The sequence below is a fragment of the Meleagris gallopavo genome, chromosome 1, assembly GCF_905368555.1.
Source record: "Meleagris gallopavo chromosome 1, MGAL_WU_HG_1.1, whole genome shotgun sequence".
NCBI classification, from domain to species: Eukaryota; Metazoa; Chordata; class Aves; order Galliformes; family Phasianidae; genus Meleagris; species Meleagris gallopavo.
Window position 1 is genome coordinate 33,044,496 of NC_139404.1, and position 24,939 is coordinate 33,069,434.

The 24,939-nt window shown below is 40.7% G+C and overlaps 1 protein-coding gene across 2 annotated transcripts in view; it reads left to right on the plus strand.

Moving 5' to 3' along the window:
• The window catches only part of SRGAP1 (SLIT-ROBO Rho GTPase activating protein 1), a 138,634-nt gene that overhangs the window by 25,771 nt on the left and 87,924 nt on the right, over positions 1–24,939 (plus strand). The window lies entirely within an intron of this gene.

A 24,939-nucleotide genomic window follows, 5' to 3' on the forward strand; every position in this document is an offset into this window, starting at 1 on the left:
AGCCAGAGAACTTGGAAGACAAGCCTATTGACAATGGGCTTATATTTGCTGTTGTACCTCTTCTGCAAAATGTTTGCAGAATTGCTCAGCTCACAGAATTGAAATGCAGTGCAGTCAGGGTGCAGTGTGTCTCAGCCTACTATTTATTTTAACTACTGAGACCATTTTTCACCACTCTGTGATGTTTCCATTCTTTTATGTTCACTCGCTTTGAATCCTGTGTCTCAAAGATAGCTGTTGCTATCCTCTTGCCTGAGGAATGCTGGCAGATCCTCACCTCGGAGCTCTTCCACCTACATTCTTAATCAGATAGTCTGCATTGCGAGACCAACTGTGCTGCCTCTGCATCTTTCCCTGCCAAGAGCAGTGAACTGCTGTTTGTCTTTCTGCGGTGTTGCTGAGCCTTGCCTACTGCCTGTGTCTGGTGGCAGTGGAGGGAGGGATGGTAAGCATTTTAGTTTTAAAGGCCTTCCTGTGTTTTGGGGGTGTTTGGTATGTGTCACCAGTTAGATAGTTGCGAGTAACAAACTGCTTCTGCTTTTAAAGCTTACTTCTCCTTGCTTCACTCCCTTTCAGAAATATCAGAAAAAGAAATGGAAGTATTCCAGGTACTGTGTTATTATAAATGCAAACCTTTTTAAGGCATTCTGAAGGAAATTAGCAACACCTTATTCATCAGAGTACTTGAGAGTATTCTCACCAGGTTGGACTGTCGTTGTCATTTGGGTGCTTTTCATGCTAGTGCAGAGAATGCAGAAAATCAATTTCACAGTTTCTGAGCTTAATGTTCCGTATGAAGAAGAACTGGAGTTTACTTTTACTCTGCAAGTGTACAATTCCTTCATAAATTGCATTTGAAGTTCAAGACTAATTACAGTCGGAACTTTACATAAAACTGAGGCCTAGCTAAGATCATGAGACTTCCACTAATACCTTGAAAGCGATAGTTTACAGTGGGGCTGGAATTGGGCCCCTGCTTCCTGAAGTGATGGCCAAACCTCTGTGCTTGTAAGTTTGTCTTTCATCGCCTTGACTCCAGAAGGACCTCATTTCTTTCTCCACCTTGCTGTGTGGTGCTGGCTGGCCATTTTCAAACTAGCTTAAGGTTGATTTTTATTTTTTTGTTTTGATGGAGATTAACCTTAAAGGTAACTCACTGCATTTTTAAATAAATATTTTTGGAAAGCGTGTGTTATTAAGGTCTCAGAGCAAAAACACACAAAGGAACTTCTAATTGCTGGAGCTGAATATGCTTAAAGTTTATGAAAAGAGGGATTCAGGGACTGGGTGCAGTGTTGTGTCTTGCATCCTCGACACAGCTGCTTAGCAGCGATAAGAAAGCAATGCTCTATTCACGCTGACCTTGTTTCCAAAGAAGCCTTGTCCTATCAACTACTGAAAATAAGGAAGAATTTCCTGTGACATGCTGCTAATGTTGGCTTTTAAAGGGGAGCAGAATGAAACCTCTGAGCACGACACATACTGTATCTGACCACACAGGATTTCCTGTGCTGGAATGGGAGCTTAGTGGAAGCCACGTTTTTCTCTTCCTTTTAATTCATTCAGAAAAATAGAGGTCAGCGTCATGAATTGATATTGCTGTAGTCCCTGTTAAAAGCTTAAATCAGCAATTCGTAATGGATATATTGTGATGCCAAGAGGACTGCAAGACAAAATTGTTTCCCTTTAGTACAATAAAGCCTACGTGTCCCTAATGACATTTCTAAACCCTCTTAAGAGAATAGTTGTACAGGGGAGAATTCGCAAAGGCTAAGGGTAAATATGTTACAGTAACTAAAAATTCTACCTCATTGCAGTAATAAAGTAATAAAGAAAAATAATACAAACATTTCATTAGTCTTCATTGTTTTTGGTACTACACTTTTTTTCTCTAATCAGAATGAATTAGGCAATTGATGAAGTGTGTGAAAGACACACAGCTCTTGAATTTTGACTCAGACACTGCTGAGACTGTAGAGGATTTAAAATACTTATTTTTCCTTAAAGTAAACTTCATTTTTTAATATATCGGCTAAGTAAACTTCTCTTTTTTTTCCTCCTTCTGCTGTTGACTTGTAACATTGTCTTCCTGGTAATGTTAAGGGTTTGACTAGTAAGATCAGAGCTTCCTGCCATAACAGTTGTGCAGTTTGGGGCTATGCAGCTGATTTTAATAGGATAAAGTGCACGCATTTTTCTTCTTATTTTAAAGATAATCAGCCAGTTTGCAGTAAATCTTCAGAGCATGGGCTAACAGCATGTGCCTTTTCCTCAAGTCCTACCATTTAGGATAGGATATACTGAGTTGGAAGGAAGGACATACAGGGATTATCAAGTTCAACTTCTGACTCCACGCTATAGCACCAAAAATCAAACCCTGTGTCTGAGAGCACCGTCCAAACGCTCCTTGAACTCCGTCACTCAGGGTGTGCCCACTGCCCTGTGCAGCCTGTTCCATGCCCACCGCCTTCTGGTGCAGATCCTTTCCCTAACCCAGACCAGACCCTCCCCTGACACAGCTCCATGCCGTTCCCTTGAGTCCTGTTGCTGTCACAGAGAGAAGAGAGCAGGCTGCCAGAGCACACTGATTATTCATATTCATCTTGCAGTCAACTAGGACCCATAGATCCCTTTCCACAAGGCTGCTCTCCAGTCTTTTTTTTCCCCCAGTCCGATGGCAGATGTTCTACATGAGCTATGTTATGTACCGGGAACATGCGGTTTATTTTTGCCCTAGACCATGCTGACAAAAGGGACTCCTGACTGTACTGTCATGGTGGTCAAGATGACCTTAAAATTCCACAGCCCACCTAGTGCTACTTGACTTGGACCCAGTGCTTTTAAGTCAAGATATTTTTATTCTTCCTTAGTTCAAATTGTAGTTGGATGTCATCCTGGAACACGGGTAAGAGTGTGCTTTCTCTCTCTGGTCAGCTGCGCAAACTCTGCGCAAGTCTTCTTCCCAGACACAGCATTCGCATGGAGAGAAGTTTGTTCATGTATATTTTTCACTCCTACTCAAATGATGTGATCCTTATTAGTTCCATCCCATCTGGATTTGATTTGGCTGGTGAAATTGGTTTTGGTCTAAGAAGTAAAGATTTTGTTACACCCGGACTGTTTTCACTTCTCTAGTAATTCTGAGATGTCTGTTTTAAGAGTTTTTTCTCAAAGAGAAATAAGTCATCTCTTGGCACACCTGAAGTGCTTCTACTTGGTTGAGTGTCTATACTTCATTTTTTTCCAAAGTATTCATAGCCTGGTCTTGCAGTCCTTCAGTGTCAAGGAAGCTAATAAATAATGTATTTTAAAGGCCAGTATGGATAGGCTCCACCTGCTTTTTAACACAGTCCCACTTGACATGTTTTCATGTTATGCACGCCAGCCTAGCACATCAGCTGTTCCTACATTATGTCTGCAATTCAGTTTGTACTTAAGTCAGGATTTCCAGTTGTAAGTTACTGAGGGCAGGCTTGGATCTTGTACGTCTCACTGATTTAGTCAATTAAATGTTTTAATCTCAAAGCAAAATCATAAGGGACAACCTATTAAGGAATTCTTGCGTATGCTTTACATGAGGACTTCCTCCTGTGCCACTTTACATATATTTCACTTGTATATTTATCATGAAAGAGCTGAACAGTACCCTGGAGCTACTACACACAGATGGGTATGTAAACTGTTTGCAGAAGCAAGTAGAACTTGTACATCACAACATTTGCACTCAGTTGGATGATCAGTTAAGTAAGGAAGAATGTAAAGGCACTTCTGAACAATACATAGGTGGTTTTTTTTCCTCTTTCCCCAGTTCCTTCTTGAATAAATGTTTTAGCAATAATTTTGCCTATTACTGGAATTTGATCATTTAAGATGGATTTTGATTGATTTATTTATATTTTAATCTTGAATTCATTATAAAACATTTTGAGTTGTATCAGGGAATAAGTAGCATAGGTTTAACAAATACACACATTACTTAGAACTCAACGTCTCGCAGGTTTTTAAAGTGGTATCAACTTGAAAATAAAGTATATCCTGCAGCGTGTTTGAAAATTGAGGTAGTATTTTGTCTTTTTACCTAGAAGGAAGCACTGCTTTCCCATGATTTTGCTGTCTTACTGCATGTTACGCTCTGTGTGGTGGTAGTAGCATAGACTGCTCGATCTCAGTAAGACTGCGGGCACTGTTGGTCCAACAGGAACTGTTTGGCAATTCATGGTACATCTACAAGTATTTAAGTGAGAGAAATAAAGTTTTCTCAAATCTTCCAAGGGTCTCGCTAGTTTTGGCATGATTTCCAAGCTCCCTGTTTCTTTGAGCCCCTGACGTCTCACATTAATATTTATTAAAATAATTTCCTCTCTGAACAGTATTTATGGATTTACACAGCACAACCAAAACTAAATTCCAGTATATATAGGTCTGCAGTGTGTTGCATATCTCACTCTAAATCTGTTTTTTACTTTTGATTTACCTATTATAACACAGATGAGTTCTAGTAACAGGTTTTGCTTAGTCTGTAGGAAAATGCCTATAGCATTTATAGTACATCTTTTGAACATTCACATTGAACGGAAGCTTAGCTGTACTAAGAGGTCACGTAGCCCTCTTTTAAATTTATAGCTTCTGGTCTTCTGCTTGACAATTCCTGCACAATTCTACAAGCAACAGGAGACACCGCTTGGCATGCTCTTATCTGTATGATAATTTGACTTTAGTGAAGTTTTACAGCTAAGTACCAAGATAATGTAGTAATTATGCTCTGTGCATGTCTTTAAGGAAGTACAATTTGCTGTTACCAACAATCAGATAAGGTACAAGAGAAGATAAAAGAAGTTATCCAGAACTGCAGAGTGTACAAGCATGTGTGTGCCCTGTTGGCTTAGAGGCAATTTCAGCAATATATTTCCTACCACATGCACTAAATTTGTGTAAAACATCGCTGCTTATTACTGTGCTTTTGGGCCATTCTTTCTGCTGAATGAATGAGTTGTGAAAAACAGCTTTGCATCTGTGGGTTATGAATGAAACAGTGGATTATATATTAACGTGATGGCCTGCCTGTGTGGCATTTTCATTGCTCAGAGATACTGGCCACGCTTCCTTTTGATACCTAATTTAAATGCATGCATACTTAACGCATATAGGATGAAAATAGCATTTTAAATGTATATGGCTTGCTAAGTTTGTGGTAAGGGTGAAAAACAGTTTAAAAAAGTATACTGCACTTGAGAGCCATATTCTGACCTTGCTGTATCAGCCCCTTCTCAATGCCCTTGGCGTGAGTGTGTTCTGAAGGCTGTGTGCCTGTAGGGTGTGAAGGGGAAGATGGGATGTCCTTGGGATATCAGAGTGTTACAGAGCAGTAATGTTTAGTGCCTGCTGCAAAGACACTGAAAGAGAGATAATTATAGCAATTCCAGCTTCCCTTTCTTTGTATTTTTATTTTTCCCTCACCTGCTGGAAAACAGATTTCGGTGGGAGCCCAAGAAGCCAATCTGTCAGTGACTGTTCCACTTGCTGCTAAGCAGTTAATCGCTCTTGCCCATCTCTGAGATAGCACAATTATTTGCAAGGGAAGTAATTGCTTATCAATAATATAGACACGGTGGGGAGAAGGCAGTAAATATTTTAAATTTAATTTTGAGCCTTTTTAGTTGGAAAATATAAAATCATTGCTTTTACTTTGTAGGAGCAATGATTGTTTCATGCTGCCTGTAAACAAATAGATTCATCAACAGACAACAATTGGTCTGCTAAGACAAGAGAATATCCCTGTACTAGCTTACAGGGATTAATAAAGACATGGTGCCAGAATTAAAACTGATTTATTTATTTATTTATTTATTTTAGAGATAATAGATGAGTTGAGGAAAAGGGAATCTTTTTCTGTATGGACCATTATCTCTGTGTTGAACACATCTAGAATAAGAAAAACTATACTAACAAACAAGGAATTTTTGTTTTGGAAGCACTTGGAAAGGGTTTTAGGACTTCACTGGATTAATACTTGCATTTTCTTTGCATGTCCGCTGAGTCTTTATTGCTGCTCTCGACAACAGCAAGAACAAAAAAAAAAACTAATCTACCTCTGCAGTCACTACTTTTGGTTTGTTTAGGTGGACCATGTTCATTTCCCTTTGCCAATTTCCAATTTTGCCATTAGATCCCCAGCAAATTTTGCCTTGGAAAGTGTAGGATCCTTCTCCCCCATGTGCTTTGATAAATAACAAGCAGCAGGTGCATCTGGTCACAGATGTTTCTAGACTTGGCAATCTGGTCAGATGGGTTACGTTATTCTTCAGCCATGACAAGAAGAGTAGTGTTCCCTGTGCCTCTTCAGAGAGTTGATGCTTGTCAGATGCCAAAACTTCTTTGGCAAGCTGGAGACACAAGGTACGTATGGGCTCCCGAAAGAAAGTAAAGTTACCATATGCATTCTGTGAGAATTTTATCTTTCAGTAGTTTGCTTATTAAAAAGAGATGCTAAACATTCTTCTAGAAACCCTCTGAATTAGGAATGTTCAGTTTACCAGAATAGTTTCCAGAGTCCACAGCATGCATTTTTCACCTTCTCTTTTGGACCAGGCTGCAGAGAGTGGGCTGCAGACCACAATTAGTCATCATGGATCTCAGTGGAGTTCCTTCTGTCCCAAGAGACTTCTACCAACAAAATGCCAAGGCTCTACCATCGTGTGATAGACAGCATCATATTAAAAGACTAGATATATGTGAAAGAGACCCTAATTTGGATATACGTAATGACAAGTAACTTTCAACTGTCTCCTTTAAACAGTGCACATAAAAATAGATAATCAAACTAAGACCAAATCTGTTTCTATACAAACATCAAACGCTAGCTAATACAGATATATTGGTGTGTGCAAATAGTAGTTACGATACTTTTAATTAATTAGGATATTTCAGTGTGAAATATTAGTCTGTATTGCAAAATAAGAGTAGGTTATGCTATGAGGAGAATAGCTTTGTTCTTTGATGAAAGTGACACTGTATTGCATTAATAAACCAAATGTATCAACAGTTGATTATGTCCTTACTGACAGAAATTCAGTGTATGCATAGAAGTGACCCTGGGAGAAGAAAACTTAGAGGGAATCTCACCAACATTTAAAAATACTCAAGGGGTCGATATTAAGAGGATGGGGCCAGGCTTTTTGGAGGTAACCAGCAGCAGGATAATGGGCAATGGGCACAAACTGCAACATGGTAAGTTCAATATGAACATAAGTAAGACCTTACTTACTGTGAGGGTGACAGAGCACTGAAACAGGCTGCCCAGAGAGGTTATGGAGTCTTCTTCTCTGGAGATATTCAAAACTTGTGCAGCCTACCATAGGGAACCTGCTTTAGCATGGCTCTGAACTCAGTGATATTTAGAGGTTCCTTCCAACCCCTGTGGTCTTCTGCTATTCTGTAAATACACTGTCAGTTTCACGCAGTAATTTTAATGATGTAGAATACAAAAATAAATGAGGATCACTGCCAGGTAGAGAACAGTGATGACCAGAGACTCTATTTGCTTTTGCAACACAAAGAAGTCACAAAATATATGATGTGGAAGTAGTGGTCAAATACAAATGACTTTCTTGGAGAACCCACAAGAGAAAATCTGATTTGTCCTGAGTCTTTGTTCACAGTTAATCCACTGAAGAGTTCTAATAGTCAGTGTAATTATTTGAATTCAATTTTCTCATTAAAATGAAAAAGCCTCCAAAAAAACACTTCCCACTATAACGTTTCAGAAAGGAAGTAGATAAAAATGAGGAAACAATCAAAGGCATATTAAAAGGAGCAGCTCAAAGGGTAAAATACGTAATAAACTATGGATTAAGCTATGGATCAAACCATTAAACCATGGCTGTGGTTTAATGTGGTGTCTGTAAGTGTTCAAAGTTAATAGTATGGTACATATCAAAGAGCCTTCTGTGTAAATCCATGATGCAGAACATCTTGAACCCTGCAGGCGTTGCAGTCACTTTATCTCAGAAATAAAGAAGTATAATTAAAGGAGTATAGAAGATCATTAGAAGCATGCAACCACTTGGGTGCAAAAATGATTCCGGATAGTCTGGAAAGAAATCACTGGAGAGGGAAAGGGGAACTTGTATGCAGCTGTAAGTCAGCAAAATAATGTGGAGAAGATGACTGGGAGTGACTGAAGTGGTAAAGCACTGGAGCATGTTTTTCCTTAAGATAGTGAGGACAAAGTATGTATAGGATTAGGAAGGGATTAGACCAATGATTAGCCTTTCCTGACAGTGTTGTGCTGAAAGGTGGTCTCTAGCTTGGGAGTGATATTATGGGTATAGCAGCACGATTGAGTGAGTGTTGACCTTGTCATATTAAAAATGTTTCACAGAGCTTTTAATCTAGCCTAACACACATCAAATAAAGATAGTTACAGTCTTCCCAGGCAACCTATTCTTGGGTTTGACCACCATCACAGAGAAGAGTTTTTCCTTACAGCTTCTCAGAACTTCCTGTATTGTCGTTTGCTTCTACTACCTCTCATTTTGTCACAGTACACCTCTGGGAACGGTGTCATCTGTCTTCTGTATTCCTTCTCACTGGGTTGAGCAGGGCACTGATATCTCCTTTTGTATTTTAGACAGTCATTAAAAAGGGAAAAAAAATCAAGTTGCTGTTTTATTTTCATTTGGGAATTGTAATACAAATGTCTTCTGCTTCAGAACTCATCTATCAGCTGAATTTTCTAATTATAGGATTTTTTCCCTTCCTTTTTAACGGAGTGTAGTTCAGCTGAACTTGTCTACTAAATAGTAATGAAAACCATAGAAAGAACACTTGCATTACATCTCTCTGAGCATTCCATTTTGAATCCAGATACATTCAACTTGAAGTGTTTTGTTCTTTCAGGCTTTCTTCCAACAAAATATGAAAATCGTGTGTGTGTAAAGAAATCTTGTAGGAAAATTCTGAGCCTTGCCTTTTGATATAAAATTTGGTTTTGACTTAATTTTGTCAGAAAGCCTTTGAGCAGATGTTTAACATATTTAGTACATCTGGATGCATTTTTGCTGCTGCCGGAGGAATTATATTTGAGTGTCTTCTGAAAATGGTGGCCTCAACTGTGTTTCCCAAGCCTTCTGAAAATTCATTTTTGTTACATTTGAAGTTGTGGCAATTTCTCATGTTGTAGGATATGATCAAGACGTAAAACTTAAAACTCAATGTTTTTTCCTCATTTCATCCTAATAAATTATGATAGTATTCTGTACTATTTTCTCATTGAGTATCTAATGATCTCCATAAGTTGGTTCCTATACATTTTCAGAGCTAAGTGTTTACTGCGTTTTCAGGAGTAGCTGATTTCACTTCATTTATTTAAATCACTTAGGTTCCCGATAGGACTCTCTCAGAAAAAGAAAAGCCAGCAAGGACCCCAGTTTAATTTGGTTGGAATTGTTTCCTTGTTTTAATGACTAATTTTTCTTTCTTACCAGACATTTGCAATTAATGCAAAGTTAAAAGCTGATTTTACTTTTTGCTCTTTCAGATGTTAAATTTGAATTTCCCTTGGAATAGCCAGAAAACAGAACAAAAGAAAAAGACAGGAAGAGTTGCTATATTTTACTGTGGCGTTTGGCTCTGACATCCATTCTGATGGTTTTAACTGCTCAGAACATACCATGCATAAACAGACATTCTACAGTGCTTTGACCTAAGCAGTTACTGCATTGATGATATGGAACACACCTTAAATGAGATGACTGTACATGCTAAGATTTATTAAGAAGCATTTTGGCTAGGAGGTTTAAAAGATTTAAAACCCAGCATTAGTATTTTCAAATCAGTAGAAAGAGAAGAGAATCAAATATGAAGGCTTAGTGTTTGTTACTTCTTATACAGTGAAACTCAATTTGTTCAGGTGTGTAAAACAGTAAAATTCTTAGGGCCTGATTTTAGAAGGTGATGAGCATAGATAACCCGATAACTTTAATGTAGTTAGCATCACACCTGTTGAGCTTTTTAAAAAGACCTTCACCTGGAGTCAGTTGAAGCACCAGCTGCTTCTTAAGCTCATTCCTTGGAGGACAAGTTTTGGAAAAGTCTTTTTGTCTTGGAAGGTCCAGGTGGCTGGCAAAGACAAGCCCTTGTCCATTGCTCAGACTTGGATTCCCAAGGGTATTAAAATGAGTTATAAGAATTTTGCAGCTTGTTTCATGGAGGTTACAACACTGATAAAAGTTAATACAGCTCTGATTAGAGGACTCTGTAAGGGCACTGAAAATGCCTTTTTCAGTGTTTCTCATGACACACACTGAAAGTGCTCATAGCAACTATCACTAGGGAGACCAGTGAAATCCTGAAAAATCCCGAGGTCAGATGAGAGCACCAAGGGACATTCCATCTCGATTAACAGGTTTTTGGACCTTACAGTTCCTTTCCCCCTGCATTTCAACTTTTTAATGGCTAAAGTGCTGAAGTACACTGTGCAGCTTTGAAGGACTGTATGGAGAGCAAGAGAAGAAGGAATTAATTCAGAATAAATTAATTCTTTATTGCGCAAAAAAGACACAGTATTATGTAAGGCTAGAATGAGGCTGGTATTACAATGATATCAAACCTCAGAATGTGCTGTCCGGATACTAGATGGCTGTGAGAAATGTTTGTGATTGATACATGCTGCATCACAGGCACCAAACCACAGTCTAACACCTTGCAGCTTCTTACTTTTTTTAATGTATAAAAGGTCACCTCATGCAGGTGCTGACTTTTTTTTAGTTAGCATCTTGGCAAATTTCTGCTCTGGGTACCATGAAACGTAGTTGTTAGATGCAAAGCTTGATGTTATGCCAGAGGATGTGTTGTGGTTGCTGGGAGGAAGTATTTTGCAATACTCCTACTAATATTAAGTGAAAGAGATGCTGGAAATTCAGAATGTCTAGTTGGCAAATTCTGGGGTAATTTTTCCATCGTTTGCCAAAGTCTGACAGCTGGATGCAAATGTCCTGTTTCTCCTAGAAACACTTAAATAGTGGATATGACATATGTTATAGAGATTTTCTTGTAGTTTTTATTTTCTTACAGTGCTTTCTTAAAATAGAGTGACTTTGCATCTGTTTCTTCATACCTCTTGGTCATCTCCTTTCTTCCAAGTTTATTTTGCTGTGCTTAGGACTTCATTCTATCATGTTACAATAGGTCTTAATGTATATTGTTGGCTAGAGATGCATCCATAACTTTTGCCAATTTTATTTTTGGGTTATTGGAAATATGACAGCAGTCACAATCTGGCTTCCTCTCACACCGGTTGCTGTTCTCCAGTTATCTGACATCTGGTTTGTGGCCTTTTTATTGTTGCTTTTTAAATGGAGAGCAATAAATAGGCCATGTGGGATAAGAAGTAGGGATAGCTGTTTTCTGCTATTGATTACCTTATGCATGACCACACTTTTTAATTTGCGTGGCTAAACAAAAAGGCAACGGTACAGCCAGCAGCTCTTTCTTACGTAACATTTGCAAAGAGTGCTCTTGGGCCTGTGGCCTTGATGAGTAGGTCGGGCTGGTATTGATGGAACCACTGCCACTGGGGAAAGGCACAGCGGTGTGTTGTAGCTGGCTTCAGTGGTCTGGTGCTGGTGAGCACTGTGTAATACAGGCAGGCAGAGATCGTTGGGGTTTGTTCTGGGGCAGAGAGCTCTTTAAATTCTGCAATAAATCAGATGCTACTATAGTGACTGCTATTTTTAAGTGTCTTCAAGGTGACCTGTTCGTTGAGAGCAGCCCTGAGGAGAAGGACTTGCGGGTGTTGGTTGATGAGAAGCTCAATGTGAACTGGCAGTGTGTGCTTGCAGCCCAGAGGGCCAACCTGTGTTGCATTAGAAGAGGGGTGGCCAGAAGAGAAAGGGAGAGTGTGAACCCAATCTGCACTGCCCTCATGAGGCCCCATCTGGAGGACTGTGTCACGCCCTGGAGCCCCCAGCAGAAGGAAGATGTGGAGCTATTGGAGCAAGTCCAGAGGAGGGGGAGCTAGTCTAGTTCAGCCTGGAAAAGAGAAGGCTGCAGAGGAACATCATTGTGTCCTTCCAGTACCTAAAGGAGGATTGTAAAAATGACAGGGAGAGACTTTATTTACTAGAGTGCATAGCGATAGGACAAAGGATAGTGGTTTTACACTGAAAGAATTGGGATATTAGGAAAAAATTCTTCACTGTGAGAGTAGTGAGGCGCTGGCACAGGTTGCTCAGAGAAGCTGTGGATGGCCCATCCCTGGAGGTGCTCAGGGCCAGGCTCTGTGGGGCCCAGGGAAACCTGGGCTGGTGGGAGGTATTCCTGCCCAAGGCAGCGGTTTGGAGCTAGATGATCTTTCAAATCTCCTCCAGCCCAAGCCGTTCTATGATTCTCTGTTTGTGTCTGGCTGTTAGCAGACAAGTTGTGAGGTTGTAGGCCATGCTGCTTGAATCCTGACTGATGCCTGTCACTGCCTTTCCAGTACTCCTTCTATGCCCTGAAGAGCTGGCACATGATGCATGGAGAAAGGCCTAAGCAGGAGCAGGTAACTGCCTACGCTGTGCTCCTGCAGGGATGGAGTAGATTTGCTTTGCTTGGAATAGCCTTTGTCATGAGAGTAAAACAACAAAAGAAGGCCTTAAAAAGTGACCTGGATCAGGTGTATCATTTGCCCAGTGTCAGGATTAGGTGTAACACTAGAGAGAAGGAAGTACCTGTTCAAGAACAATGACCAGCAGTGTGTACAAGGAAAATACTAAAGGATGGTGTCTTTATGGCATTTTCCACTGCACTGAATGGTTATACTGATATACCTTTCATCTTTGTTAGTATACAGAAAATTCAAGATAGTTCAGAGATGTCATTGTTTACAGGGTTTGTCTTCATTCTGACTTCGTGAGCTATCTCTAATGTTTTAAGCTTTCCCTTAAAACTCATCATTAATTGGTTTTAAGATGCTACTAGCACTGTGCTCATTGGGCTGCATGGCAAACTTACCTGCCTGTGTGCTAATCTTAGTTTCAGGTTAGAACATGTCTGCTGTTGCACTGAAACTTTTCACATTAAATCAAGCTTACTATAAGATTGGAAGGTTTTTGGAGAAGGAATTGATTTGGATCTGGAAATAAAAGTTATATTAATACTTAACCTTCATGCGGCGCAAAAGAAGAAAATGATTTGAACTTAATTTTTTATTTCTGTTTAAAAAAACACTATTTTCAAACTCTTTACCTTAATTTGCAGAGCTTTGGAGTTTGTAAGGGGGAGATTGTTTGTTTGGTTTGGCTTGGTTTGGGTATTCATAGTAGAGCTGCAGAACACAAGAGTAGGAAATATCTTTTATGCAGTGTCCGTAAATAGGTATAGTATGTCTTTATTTAATGGTATCTCTACCCATTCTAAGCAAATAAATATCATTGCATATGCTGGGGAATACATCCTGTACCATTTCATATTTAGCTTCATAACAAAATGCTCATTAAAAGCATGCAGAATTGCATAAGAATATGTTGTTTGCACAGAATAGAAGGAAATGCCTGTGACTTAAGAGACATTTTTATTTTTCTAATCGTGGCAGTGAAATTATGTTCTCGGAGACAAAAACTTTCTCATAGAACATAGGAAAATAAATCTTTCATTCCACTAATATGCTTGTAAGCCATCAGTTTGCCAGGGTTATAGGATTCTGAGAGTTTTAAGATAGAAGAAATTGGGTTGGTTTGTTAACTTCACCTCTTAAGCATTTGTTTCTTTACTGCCTTCTTTCTTAGTAGGGAAAACAGTTTAAAAAGGAGTGGACTGGCATTGTCACCTTACTCAGTTGTTTGTAAACATTATAAATTAATTTATTATATAGACAGTTTCTGTGCTCCAAATTCTGATGACATCATGGATGTTACTGAATTTGGAAGATTGCTTTTGTTGGAACTTACAGACTGTGCCTCAGGTGCTTTTCTTCACGTGGGACTACACTGAGCTTATAGTCAGTTCACATCCACACACGTTTATAACAGACTTCAGGTTTGTGCTGATTTTACTTGCCTTGGATGATACGTTAGCATGTGGTGACTGCCACAAAATGAGCATCCCTGAAAGCCTTGCCATAGCTTGTGCCGTGGTGAGCAGGCGTCTGAGCATTGCTGGGACCTCCAGTTGAGCACTGTCCCAACCACAGGCCTTGAGCAGTCCTGTCTCTGTGAGGCAGCTTGCAGCTCTCCCACTCTTAGGCGGTGCCCTGAGTTTCAGTCCTCCAAATATAGATTGTGGTTTACTCACTAGGCCTAATTTATTCCCTAGACTGTGTAATTTTGTTCTCTTTGAAGTGACTCGCTGGATTTGGAACAAAATCCATGCAAAAATAAGTGTTAGCTTTAAAAAGCAGAATGGTTTAAATGCACTTAGTGTTTACAGAATGTTTTTCCAGCATTGAATGAGCTGAGGTCCTTCTCTCCAGCTGCCTTGTGCTGACTTTTGGGAGCCCATAGCAGCTTATCCTGCCTTTGCAGCAAAGGTGTTGTTCAGACTGTCTGGAAAGTCAGTGGTCTGGTCGTGCTGGCTCCTGCAAAGTTAGATCTGCACCTAACTGCAGAGAAAGGAAATAATTTTCTTGATGCTAAACAGCTTGCCCCATTGTATTTAAGGTGTATACTTTCATATTCTTACCTGGGTACTCACTCTGTTACTTCCATGTTTGCTCCTCACACAGCCCTGTTGAGTTTTGTCATTAAGACATACAGTAACTGGTCTGTTAGACAGTGGTACGCAATGGAGTGTCAACAACTTGCTTATGCTTGCAGTGTTATGAATATATATTTTTTTTCATAGCAGCTTTCATTATATTTACTGTTATATTGTGTAATAGTGCTTCTGTCACAGCTTACATTGTCCATCTTCTGAGTTATGGCTGGTAGATTGATGCATTACTCCAGAGGCAGAATATCATTCTATCATAGCATTGCTAAAAAGCGTGATGGAGCAGTCAAATAACACAATGTGCTTTAACTTTGCAAAATAGGTGGTACTTTTATTTTCAAAAAAGACAATAGTGATGTCTGTGCATTTTCTAATGCCTTACCTACCTCTATGGGTAGACTGCTTCCATCAGATCCAATGAAGAGGACATCGGTAACCACTAAAATAAGCCACTCAGAACAGAAGATTAAGCACTTGCAGCTGGAGCAGAGCATGGCAAAATGCCAATGAAGTGTATTATATATTAATAGTAACTTTGAGTGAACTACTGGTGACTCCAGAAGGACAAAAATTGAGTGAGGTAGAGTGACCCCCCCCCTCAAAAAAAGGTAGATTAACAGATTAACACAGAGGCATGAAAAGGATGAAGAAGATCATACTTAATGAGCATTACTAGAGGGTAGGCCTCAAGTCCTTCTGGAGGAAGACATCATGTTGTGGGTAAGTCCGTTTTCTCTGATCTCTGCAGATCTGGATTGCTTTCTCAGCTTTCCTGCTTGGTTTGAAAAAGCCTCTTCGTTTCCTTTGGGTCTGCTGCTGCAAAGCAGGGATGGTGCTTTCTTTTTCATCCTCCTGATGGTAAACTGTGGGAGAACATTGTCTGTTACACATGATTTAGCACAGCAGGGTTCCTTCTTAGCTGGGTTTTCTGGAAGCCTTTCTGCTTAAGGAGTAGACTAATTTTATCTACCTCAATTATTAAGCCATGCACAAGTTCAGAAAAATGAAGATGACAGCAAACTTTTTTTGTGCTATAGAAATAATACATTTAGCTTTCTTACTCATTTAAATATATGCTTGAAACTGAAGAATCTTAACCTTGAACAGAAATATCCCATAAATTCTTTACACTCAAAACCTGCTTTGAAAGAACACTCCTCTGATGTAGTAAGAGTTAGATTATTAAGAGATACTCAGAAATCTCATTTAAAAGAAAAATATTGTCAGCATGCTGTTAGTATCAGTGAATGCCTTAAGTTTTCCCATCAGAGACATTCTTTAGAGGGGGCACTGATAATTCAGGTGAGCTATCAGTTTTTTCAGTTGACAGAACTAGGCAAAAAACTTCTGTCCAGTAACAAAATAGTAGAAGCCTTCTAGGTGCTTCCAGTGAAATCAAGCTTCTTGGTTAACATCCTTTACAAAAATCTCTTGCTGATTTGCACCAAGACAACTCATTTCTCCTTGTGTGTAATTTAATCAGTGAGATACCAGACTGGAGCGTGGCACTGTGTAACACAAATCCCATACCAACTTCAGGTCATCATGGTATAATCTATCTGCTTTCTCAGAGTAAAGGCAGGAGCAAGTTGGATTAACTGTTACGATGAAAGCAACCATCATATACTGAGGGAGGCTGCTGATTCTCAGCCTTATCCCAGTTACAGGCATGAGCTTGTGTTCAGCTGTAAGTGTTGGTTGTCCTGCAGGTTCAGATGTGATTGCTTGCATTACTCATGTTGGAAATGTGTGCCTTTATAGGGTTGTGGCAGTTTTTATGTGTGAAACTTGTTGGTGTGGTAACTGCCTGGAGGTTTGGTGATACTGCTACTATGAGCACGAGAAAGAAATTGTGATTTAGAAAATGTGCATCACTTCAGACTTTAATTTCATGCTTGCCTTTCTGACTTCCTCTACACATTGGGACCTTACTACACAGTTGGTATTTTGAGAAGCTGTCTTAAAATTGTGAGTTCATAAATAGACACGTTTGTTTCCATTCTTGTTTACCTCTCTTTTCCATCCAGCTCCCACTTCCCTCTTAAAAACCTCAAAAGACAATTTGCTTTCTGTCGGAGCAAGAGGAACATGCTTGTTTGTTTTTCTCTACCCTTCAGACTTGTAACCTGTTTTCCTAAGGAACCATTGCTGCAAGCTCCTGCCCGTCATCACTGCTCTGCTCTCTGGTACTTTCTCAGCATCCAGGCAGGTTTTGGGCCAGATTGGTCAGAGGGTCAGCAGTCTGCAAGGCAGGGTTCTCCTCTCAGTCTGTAAAATCTGCGGAGCTCTTCTGTAGGCGAGAGGTATCGTGGCTTTTCCAGCTGAAGGCTATGCTCATTAGCTCATCTTTCATTAGCTATCAGAAGCCTCTGAAGGCAGGAGACAGAAGCAAATAGGTTTCATCACTTCCGTTCTTATTTTTTCCTTTCCTCTGTCCTTGTCTCTACTTTTTCCCGTTCACTTCCCCTCTCTGAACAATGCCGCTCTCTGGGGAGGGCCTGCTGTTCGTCATCCTGTTATTTTGACCACTGCTCTCGTCTTTGCTCTGCAGCTGCTTATCTTTTTAACCTTGCTTGCCTAGAAGTTGTTAGAGATGCTGTCAGGAGGCCAGCTGGGAGGCACAGAACAAAAGGCATCAGGGCTGAGAGGTCTGTCAGGAAACAGGAAACTGGAGTTTTTTGGGGGGATGTTTGCTTGCCGCAGGGCTGCTCTCTCTGTAAAGCCTGATCCTGCCGTCCTCTGCTCAGTGAATGATCCTCATCTGTGTGCTCAGGCTCTGGGAAGCCAGCAGAGTCTGTCCTTGTGTGTAAGGAGCTGGATTGAGTCCTTATTTTGAAAGCCAGCTGAATTGTTTCTTGCCTTTGAAATTCACGCCAGCAGCAGCCTGCGCGCACTGAAAACCCAATGTACTCCGGTGAGTTAATCACCCGAACATTCAACAAATGGCTAAGTGGCAAACTTTAGGCAGATTATGTTTCACTGAATTGTTTTCCCTGTTTGTTTTTTTAAAATGTCAAATATATCACAGTGTAATTTATGAAGACATGCCTTTGAGCAGAACCACGAACACTTATAGGGACACTTCTTTCAGACAACATATGGCACAACCTATGAATTATGCACAGCCAACATACGGAGAATGGAGACAGCCTAAGGAAACGATTAGACCTGTTATCGTAGCAGTAACTGTACATTATTTTCACTTGACTGGAAAAAATACAATTTTACTTTAGATTGAGGCTGTGATTGTTGCTTCAGGTGCCATATATTAGCAACGCATACGAATACTTAGCGGTTGCTAGGAAATGCAGCATTTTAGTTTCGGCTGCAGCTTTGGTTCATTGAAAGGCTGGTCCTTCCCTGTGCTCAGTCTTGGGCTGCCAAAGGAGTTAGTCTCTCTGCAAGCGTAGTGGCATAAAAATAGGTTTCAATTTTTGTAACTGTATTATTGTAAAATGTAAGTTATGCTCCAACAAATATCACACTCCAGATGGGCAGCTTTCAGCTTTTATTGCTTCCTGCTTTTTTTTGTCTGAAAAGTAAGTTTTATGTTTTTAAGCACAGGTTAATCGCGCTGTTCCATCAATGAGATCAGCTCACCCTTCATCAAGCTCGCCATTAGCAAAACGCTGATAAGTGGAGTTTGGACTCTTCTGGGGTGAAAGGCCCAAAGGTTTTTAATTAATAACCTGGCTCTGTTTCTCAGCGCTGTCAGATGCCTCCCATAGTGTTTACTTCCCGGAAAAATATCTAAAACCCGTGTGTTCCGCTGGTGCCTAAATCGCAGCATTTCCTTCCAACCATATTATTGTGTGTGGGTCACTGGGTGTGCAGAACTGTACCTGGTTGGCCATGCTGCTCCAAAATTTCTGTTGTGGTTAAAGAAGTTGGGACATGACATGCTTTAAATGCTTCAAACTCGTGTTACAGAAGAGAAAAGCTTCCGGAACTTCATCAGTGTGAATTAAATATTGTAAAACCAAAGAAAAAGATGTCATGGAAGGAATGAACTTTTTTGCATTTTGAGATTTATAGCCAAGCCCATCATATGTGAGGAGCCCTACTGGAGCTTAAGGACAGCTTTCTACTCTGAAGTGTATCTGTAAAGCACTTTACAGTCTGTTATCTCCCCTTTTTTGTTAGGGTTGACTGTTAACTCTTCCCAGCTGACCGATAGCTAAGTAGGTGTTCTCCAGCCTCTTCATTAGATATGTTTCTCCTAGCCAGCCTTCTGGGAAGGGCTACGTGCTGGTAGTTAGCTAAATCGGAATCCCTTTTCCATGTTAGCAGTCTCACTTCTGCCACTACCATGTTTGTCACACAATGTATTACATACATATAGTATGTTAGCTAGGGAATGTTTAAGTATCTAGTTTGTACACAGTGAAAGCCCATAAAACTGCTGTGCTTCTGAACTGTTGATAGTATTTTCTGGATTTCCCTTTCCTGAAGACATTTGTCGCCATATAATAGCCTTCAACATAGAGAATTTACAGATTCTTCACGGTATTTATATATAAAATAAAAATATGGAATAGCTTCTACCTTTTCCATGGAAGGATAAGGGAAAAGGGCAGGAAGCGTCTCAGTCAAACGATGAGCAATAATATTAGTTTCGGTAGAGGAAATGCATAGGTAAATCTCCTTGTCCTTGTGTTTAAGCTGTATATGGTGGCAGATATTTATCTGATTAATTCTCTTTCTGGAAATCCAGGACACCTTCCCTTAAGAGAATTTGGAACAAATATGACATTTCTCCTTTTGAGATTTTCAAAATTTAGATCAGCACTGCCTTGTTCTGCATAGCTACAGGTTGATGCAAGTATGCCCATAATTATATACAAGTTTGATAGATTTGGATGTCACATACGCAGCTGTAGATGATGTAACACCAAAAGATATTGAATTTTTTCAGCTTCATGCCTCTAAAAATTGAGATTTAAGCCTGATCCTGTTTATATTGCAGAGGAGTCCAGAGTCCTGAATGTTTTTTACTCGTGTCTGTCACGCCAACATCTGTAGAAAGGATTATCCACACTGCAGGAAGGTCAGACAACTCTACTTTGCAGTGTATTGAACAAGGTCCTTACGCAGTTGGTCAGAATTTGCCATAAAATTTGTAAGACTTAAAATCAGAGCGTGGCATTTTGATAATATCTTTTTAAAAGCTCCAACTGAGTCAGCCTGCGCCTGTGTTTTATTTTGTGAGGTCAAGATTTTCGAGGAGGAGATGTAGTTCAAGGTCTTTTCAACCTTCTTGGCTTCTGTCTGTTGTGCAGACACTGTGGCTGAGCTGTGAGTAGCCTCCAGCTGGGGATCTCCTGAAAAATAAGGGCTTCTAAAATGGGGGTGTGTTTGTGTGGTGATACATCTTATTAGATAGCCTGTTAACTTGAAATGTGCAGATAAGTTTTTAGGATGTAAAGATGCAGTGTGCTTGAGAATGGCTTATTTGTCCAAAGGCTCTTTTATTAAGAGGTACAGTGACCCAAGCACTAACTCTGCTGCTCTACTGCCAACTTGTGCTGACATGCAAGTCATCGGCAAACGTTGTAACCAGAGGAAAATCCTTTTACTTTTGAAGCAAATATATTTTTCCTGTTTTGGATGCACTGAGAGCATCGCCCTATATTTTAGAGGTTCTTAGTTTGAGATTCACGAGGCTCATTTTCTTCCAAGTCTGAGGATTTGAAATCTAGCTTGGGGATTTTCCACAGTATTTTCACCACTCTGCAAAATGCAGTCGTGATGCTGGATTTCTTCAAGCAAACTGAAAAGTTGCAGGGTAGTTGGGTAGTAAATTTTATTTGTAAATCAACATTAGGTTTAACTGCTGTTTTTTTATCTTACTAATGCACAAGTACACTACTTTCAGGATGAGATAGTGTTTTTCAGATAGGAAGCGAAAAGTTATAAAGCAACTTTTTACTCTTCAAAAGCACTTTTTAAATTCCTTCAATTAGAATCCTAGACTTGCGGTTAAGATTATACAGATTAGATAAAGATTCATTTTGAAGCGGTCAAAGGTGAGTAAAATCCTTCCATAAACTGTAGATTGGTCGAAATATTGCCAGAAAATGTACAGCAGCTTTTCATACTTCAGGTGTTTTACAAGATTACATCCTAGCTGTGTCATTCCCTTTTACTTGTTTTTAAGCATTTTGCCTTCTGTACTGGAACCTCTTACACTCTTCTCAGAGCTAGCATTTACTTCCTCTTCTCCCTGCAACTGCTGGGAGTAGATGGGGACAGCTGTTGTGCTCTCCTGCTTTACACTTGGACAATTAACTCCTTGTGACCACGCAGATGTTAGTTTTGCAGGCTGAAGGCAGCATTGCACAGTTTCCTCTCTTCATCCTAGCTACAGATGTCTGTGTATTTGAATGCTCAAAAAGGGCTTCTTGACACCTAGAACAAAATGTTTTCCTTAGGAAGCAGGAGGAAGTTATTAGTATGCAGACCCACAACAGAACTCTCAAATGAGCTATTTCAGAAGTGCTAGTATGGGGGTAAATGCATCGCATATACTCTGTACCAGAATTGTTACTCTCCTGGATTTCCTTTACCGTCAGTGACACGCTTTTGTCCGAGGGTGTGCATCTATGGAGAGACCAACCTACAGCTGGCGGTGATCTGGGCGTCAGGAACCTGCTGTCACCCCTTCCCTGCTGCTCAGCTGTTTCCCCAGAGCTGTGCTTTTGTATCCTGCTGTGAGACCTCAGACACCTCCTTCTGCTCTTGTCTTAGCTTTCAGCTATCGCACAGGTGTGGTGGTAACTATCTCACTGTATGCAATGACTGATAAAGGCAGTAGAGAAACTCAATGCTGTTTTAATTGTGTATTGTTTTAATAAGGGCTGCCTATGTGAGTTGTAGTAGACAAGCATCCGTCACCTGGAAGCTCGTGACTAGAATAGAACTGTGGTGGGGGGAGAAGCTGAGAAAGGAGAATGGATTGCCAGGTCCGAGAATGAGATGTACAACAGTCACTGTAGCTCTTGGGTCCCCTGTGCTCAACTTTGAGGTTAGGAGAGGGAATAAGGATAGTCTGATCTCAGTCTTTTCTATTGCAGTGGATGTAGAGTGGTGAAAACACTCTCCCCTCCTCAGCATGTGATGGCAGCAATAGAGAGCCCCTACACCCCCTTCTTTTTGCTCCCTGGCAGCTTGAAGACAGGCAAATATAAGATGTTTAAGCCTTCTCCTACTCTCTCTCTGTCCCCTGTAGGTTGAGTAGTCAAGTAGGAAGAAATGAAGGGAAAGGAGGAAGCATAAGGGTCTGAAAAAGAGGCTTTTGGAAAGAAAGACATCTGTGTCCTTGAAACATAGATAGAATGAGGATAGGAGGAGGTGGGAAGAGTAGTGCAACAGCCTGTGGCACTCATCTATATGGGACTGGGCTGCTTGGAGATGAAGTCCCTGATGTACATGGTTTCAAGTGCTAGCAGCTGGGCAGAGGCGTGGCAAATACCCAGGAGTGGCAGTGGTGACTCCTTGAGAGATGTGTTTAGCTCGGGGGGCTGGAAAGAAATGTGTTTTTTATCCCCGGAGGTGTCCAAGGCCAGGCTGGATGGGAACCTGGACAGCCTGTTCTAGTGGATGGCAACCTTGCCCATGGCAGGGAATAGGAGCTGGGTGATCTTTAAGATCTCTTCCAACACAAGTCATTCTGTGTTTCAGAGATCTGTGCATCTTGCACTTAGTTTTTCTCCTTTTTCCTGTAAAACTGATTCTCCAGGAGCTTTTTGATTTTTGTTTGGGATTTGAGTGAAATGTTTTTAATGTGTCAGGAAAAAAAAAATCAAAAGATTAAAATGATAGATCCCAGCCTTGTGACTCCTACCAATAGCTTAGAGATTAGCTGAGTCGGTGGCATGCCTTTATTACATATGATAAAGGAAACCTGGAGGAGCCTGCTGAACTCTGCAGAGGCCATTCTGGGAAAATTTACCTCCTAGTTAGAGCTTCTTTTTCTGCCATAGTTAAGGGCTGGTCATTAGTATGGTTTTCTAGCTATCATCTTACACCTGGAAATAATTAACACAAGATTGAGTTCCTTGTAGAATTCCTTTAAATTTGTTTGTGAAACTTATCTGTTGCACTTGATACGGCATTTATAATAGTTACAGTTCCTTCCTCCTGAGACAAATCCTTGTTCTGTTCTTGTGAATGGCTTTTTGCCATAGCATTTCCTCCCTCTTGTATTTTCTTCAGACTTTTAAGTCCCTTTGAACAAGGAAATATTTGTTTTTACTTCTTATTTAATTCCCGTAACTACACTCTTTCCTGACTAGTATGTTTCTAGGAGCTCATAGCTTCTTTTGTGTTAGCATTCCAACATCTGGACCTGGATATCCTTAGTAAGTGCCCCTGGTCCATAACATGTATCGAATATCTTCTTCCATGGAGCTCTCATGTCAGCAACTGTCATCAAATATATTGCATCCTACCTTCCTAACCCAGAAAGCATAGAGTTGGAAGGAGAGATGGCAAGAAGGAAAATGCTGCTGTACTTACAGAAGACATTCCAGTGGTGAAGGAGTCAACTTGCTGTTCACAAAGCAAGAAGGCATGTTTCTGCTCCTTCAAAAAGGTCAGCACGTCTGCTATCTAGCATGTCTGTATTAGCCAGCTGGTGACTTGGCCAAGCTCCTGCTTGGCAAATCTGTCCCTTTCATCCACGGCTGGTGTGGTATCCAGCACTTTACAAAAGGGAGAGTCCTGAACAGTGTCATAGTTTGGAGTGCTGCTTCTGGGACAGATGGTTTTGGAATGCCAGCTCCTGTCATGGATGTCTTTTGTTCCTCCACAATAAAAACAACCAATAAAAACAAGTAACAGTAAAAAAAAATAAAAATAACCTACAGAATAAGATACTTCCGTTTCCTCACAGTTGAGTAATATCCTGACACCTCCATGCCTCAGGCTTAACACACACATGAAGGAGCAATTACATGAAATACCACTTCCTCCCTGGCTTCCTCTGCGATTCAGAGGAATCCTTCGTGTTCCTGTGCCCTTGGTGCCCTGGTGGATCTGTCCCCAGCACAGGTGTCCGGCCCCCAACATGGCTAGCCCTCACAGGGCTGGTGGCGGAGCAGCCTTTGGGCATCATACCCACCATGCAGGAGAACTCCACTCATAGTCACCTGAATGAGGAATTAGTTCCTGAACGTAGATACCATGGTATGTCTTAGCTAACATAGGTGCCTTCACTTGAGATATGGTTTCCTATGGATTGTCGCTGCATACCACTGAACATCCATTAGTGGGATAGACGTGTTAAATGATGGTTTGGTCTGCAAAACTAAAAGGAAATTCTTCCACAGGAAACAAGGTGAAATATGTGGTTGTGTGTGCTGCAGGCTTTAGGCAGCAGAGCTGTTTATCAGGGAGAAAGCTATATTGTCCTTCTTGTTAATGCTTTGCACGTGCATTTTTACTCAAGTGCTTGACAATATCTGTTGTACTTTGTGGCTGACAGTAATAAAAATCGACTCTGTGCTGGAGGATTTAGACTGGAAGGCAGCGAGCCCTCAGCAGTAGTGCCATTGCTCTTGCCAAGGCATCAGAATGTCGTTTTTTGGGAACTGTATCCTTGCAAGTACTTCACCGAGGTGTCTGATGCAGAATTGACAGACAAGACAGCGCCTTTGCCAGTCACTGCAGGAAATAATGGAGCCTGTGATCAGATGACAGCACGTCATGCAGGGCATAAAGAGCTTTTCTCACCCCTTTTTTTTCTTAACACGTGACCACGCATCTGAAGTGCATTTTTATTCTTATGCTGCTGCCCTGATGTGCTGCTGCTCTTTTCACCCCCTCCAAGGTGCTGCAGTGCCAGGCACGGCATCCCTGCAGCTGCTGCAACTCTGTGTGCTAGTGCACGCCCAACAACTTTATCTTCTAATTTAGTGAGTACAAAAAGTTCTTCAAAAAAGTATAGAACCTCTGTTTCCCAGGTGTTGTGTCCATACCCTGTTTTCCCCATCATGCCACAAGCTTCTGTGTAGCTACATGTGTTCAGGCATGGACTCTAAATGCAGCACGAAAACCTCATTGTTCCTGCGTGTGCAGCATTTGTCAAATGATGGTGTGAGATTTCTGTGTACGTGGCTGATGGAAAGGTCTCCGGTACTTAAGACAAGAGTAAGCACAGCTGGGTGTGAATGCATTTGATCAGCACAGCTGCTGTTGTGAGCTGGAAATGGCTTCCGTGGCTAGATCTTAACAATCTCATGCTGAAGGGGA